The sequence below is a fragment of the Euphorbia lathyris genome, chromosome 2, assembly GCF_963576675.1.
Source record: "Euphorbia lathyris chromosome 2, ddEupLath1.1, whole genome shotgun sequence".
Classification (NCBI taxonomy): domain Eukaryota; kingdom Viridiplantae; phylum Streptophyta; class Magnoliopsida; order Malpighiales; family Euphorbiaceae; genus Euphorbia; species Euphorbia lathyris.
The window spans coordinates 104,786,854-104,790,831 of NC_088911.1; the positions used below are offsets into that span (position 1 = coordinate 104,786,854).

A 3,978-nucleotide genomic window follows, 5' to 3' on the forward strand; every position below is an offset into this window, starting at 1 on the left:
AATCTGTAACCAGCAATTACAGGTAATGTAATGTACCCAGCAATTAAAGTACTGCACAAATTTAAATACATAATTATGTAAGAAATTGAAATATTATAAAACTTAATGTAAGAAATTCAATACAATAAAACAAACGAAATATAAATTGAAATAATAACTAAAATAAGAAATTGTTTCCATAATTGCAAAGTAGAATCATTTTGTTGCGCTCTTGTTGCCCTAACGTTTTTTAATCTTGTTTTCATCAATATGTAAAATATGAACATTAACTTTTATATGCATTCAATAATAAATAAATAAATGAAATGTTAGAACTTTAAAAGGTACTTGAAGTGCATCCATATCTTCGGTAATAGTCCACAACAATGAATCTTTTAGCAATTCGGAATCTAAAAACACAAATGTTCGTTGTGTTAAAACATTTACTATGTAATTATGAGACAAAGTATATTAAAAAAATATGAATTTATATATTCAATACCTTTCACTTGTATGCCTAACCAACTTTGTGTGCACATCAATGCTTCTATTGTGTCTTCATGAAGACTACTACGAGAATCACTTATAACTCTGCCACCGTACTGAAAGCTGATTCCGAAGCAACAGTTGACATATGAATTGCTAAAATATCCCTAGCTATTAATCGAAGTACATGGTATTTAAGACAATTTTTCGAACAAGCAAGTAAATCAAAATCGCATTTTCTTGGCAATAAACGCTCCTCCAAATAATGATCAAATTCAACTCCAGAATCCACAAAAGATACTTCAGTAGAAGCAACATATTCTTCAAAGCCATTTGATTCACCATCTCCCGATTCTAGACGAGTTGGTGATGAATGATTAACATTATCATTCAACGTTGACTCACAATTGGTATCATAGTCACCAACATTGAACTTTGAATACTCGGCCACTAAATCATAACAAACTCTTTTTATTTTGTCAATTTCAACCCTTTCCATTACATCACCATGAAGAAGTGGATGATAATATCGCAATACCTTAAACTTGTACTTAAGATCTAAAACTGTAGCTATACTCAAAACAATGTTAAAATCAGTCCAATATTTATCAAATTTTTGTATCATTCTTGCTGCCATATCTCTGATATATGATACATCAGAATTGGACCACTGTCTCAAACTCATTCTAATATCACAAATCTTTGGCAAAAAAAAAGGTTAACAGTAGTATGTTTGGTTCCATAGAAAAATCCAGTGGCAGCATAAAAAATACTCAACTTATCACAAATATTTTGAGCAATTTTCCAATCTCCATAAGATGGATTACATTTAAAAAGAGGCTCTCTTCGATTCAAATGCTTAAAAACTTCTTTATAAGGAATCACAACTTTAAGCATAAGGTAGGTCGAGTTCCACCTAGTCTACAATCTAAGGCTAGTTTTTTTTGTCAAAGGGGCCTTTAATAAGTTAGCTTGTGCTTCAAATCTCTCATACCTCTTAGGTGTAACAGCCCAAAAAGAGACAGTATTATGGACATTCTCAATAAATGCATCAATAATTTCTAAGCCTTGCTTTACTATCAAATTCAAAATGCGTGCATCACAACGTCCATGCAACATCTTTCCATCCAACCAAAGAAAATTAGATTGCAACTTACTACCAATCAAATTTATCATTGCATCATTTGTTGAGCAATTATCCAAAGCTAAAGCAGACAACTTGTGCTCAATATTCCAATCCAACAAGCTACTGCAAAGCAAATCACAAATAACTTCAGCAATATGTGGGCATGGCACATGTATGAACCTAACAAAATGAAATGACAATAAAATCAAAATTATCAATGTGCTACAAACTTCATAATCGAAAGTAACCAAAATAGATATATAATCATAATAAAAAATAACCAAAATAGATACATAATCATAATCAAAAGTAATAGTAATAGTAGACAAATTTACATAAAAAAGGCAGCAGAAAAAAACATGAAAATAAAAAAGTACCTGATGATTCGGCTTTGTAAACTCCATGATTCATTAATAAAATGCATTGTTATTGCTATAAAACCCTTCTTTTTATGTGTAGATGTCCATATATCAGTTGTGATGGAAATTTTACTATCATTCATTTGAAGCAATTTTGCCAATTTTGTCTTTTCTTGGTCATATACCTTGAAAATATCATTTTCACTGTATTTCGTGCAACGGGCTTATACAATGGTTGAACAACACCCATGAATCGACAAAACCAATAATGCTCCATCATTATTAATGGGTATTCATGAAATACAATCATACAAGCCAACTCTCGTCTTACTAATTCAGCATCATACTCCCAATTTGCAAGCGACTTTCCTTTTTCATCTATCTTAGACCCCAAAATACTTTGCCTTACGTCCTTACTTTTTTCATAGTAGGCATTTTTTAGAATGAGTACGCAAATGGGTCGTTCCATCCCTTGACTCTCCACTAAGTTTCTTGTGGCAGTAATTGCATATTGCCTTCCACTTGCCATCAATTTTTTTGCCTCTTAAAATGATCACACACATCTGATTTTCGAGCTCACTTAGATCCTATGCTTACTTCTTCATTTGAATTAGAAGCAATTTCATTAGGATCTTTCTGTGTAGACACCTCCTGTTCTGTAGCAGATCCTTGACACTTAGTGGCACTTTTAATAGTGTCATTATTTGACGATGAATTTAGATTAGTAGCTCTGTCCATTTCACCTAGAAAAAATAGCAAAAAAATGGTAAACCTAATAATACTTTGTGTAATTGACAATTAAAATAAATCCAATTTAAATAAACTAATTGACATAACAACCATTGAAATTATTCATAAATCCAGAAAGCAACAAGCCTTCCACCAGAAACAAAGGATTAGTTGTTTCAATCAAAAATATCATTTGAGCAGCAATTATAGCTAATTTTCAACAACTTATCATTTGAGCAACAATCATAGATTCATAGCTAATTTTCACATTGAGCAGCAATCATAGCTAATTATCACTCAAAAGAACTCAATTATTCATTGAACATTGGTTGCCGTATTTATTTGATTAACATATTATCACTCAAAAGAACTCAATTATTCAATTATTCACATTGATTGACCTATTATAACAAAAGAACTCATTGAACATCAAAACTAAAAAATTTCTCAAACTTCACATTGATTGACCTATTATCACTCAAAAAACTCAATTATTCAGCAAAGCTAGTTACCATCAGAAACAATCACAAAGAAAAACTAGTTAGTATCCAAACAATCACAAACAATTTTAGATATTAATATGAAAATTTCACAAACAATTTCACTATTCACAAATCTAACCATAATAAATTGTTTAAGAAAATTTACCAGTTAGAAGAACTTCTAAATAAAAGCAGCAGCAGACACAAACTGAGTGAGCGGTACTGTTAAGCGGATGGAGCAGACGCAGATGTAGCGGCATGAACAGTTCTAGACGCAGGCTGCAAGTTGAGTGAACGGAGTGAGCAGGCAGAGATTTAGGCGGAGACGCTATGCAGGAGGAGTAGATGTAGATTCAGTTGTGTTCGTAAAGAAGAGAGAATAGAGAGTAGCGGTTGTGCTGTGTTTGTAAAGAAAGAAAGCGGTTGTTTCATAGAAAGGGCAAGGATTTTCTTTCGATAATTAGGTTATTATTTTATAAATAAAGTTCAATATTGCTCCTACCCTGCCTATACATATATTTTTTTTATAAAAGCCCCAATACTAATTTATTTTGGTTAATTGATATAAAATAATAGTTAACAATTAAAATTAATAATTTTATTCGGGTAACCCCACGGGGATTTGTCAAGGATCCCCACAGAAATTTACACGGTAACGGGACGGGGATCCCCACGGGATGGATATAGCCATCCCCATCCCCATTTATGGTCCGAACAAAAAAAATTTCCCGTCCCCATCCTCAATTTTTACGGTTATTCCCCATCCCCATCGGTTCGGTTACCCATGATTTTCGAATAATCCTCTCCCCATTGCCAC

At 32.4% G+C, this 3,978-nt stretch overlaps 1 long non-coding RNA gene across 1 annotated transcript; it reads right to left on the reverse strand.

The window, feature by feature from the left end:
- Positions 1 to 355: 355 nt before the first annotated feature.
- On the reverse strand, positions 356 to 3,594 carry LOC136220879 (uncharacterized). The gene is made up of 3 exons (XR_010684757.1): positions 3,328 to 3,594; positions 1,969 to 2,693; positions 356 to 1,714 (listed from the first exon to the last, which is right to left on the reverse strand). It is a non-coding gene; the product is annotated as an uncharacterized lncRNA (long non-coding RNA).
- Positions 3,595 to 3,978: the final 384 nt, after the last annotated feature.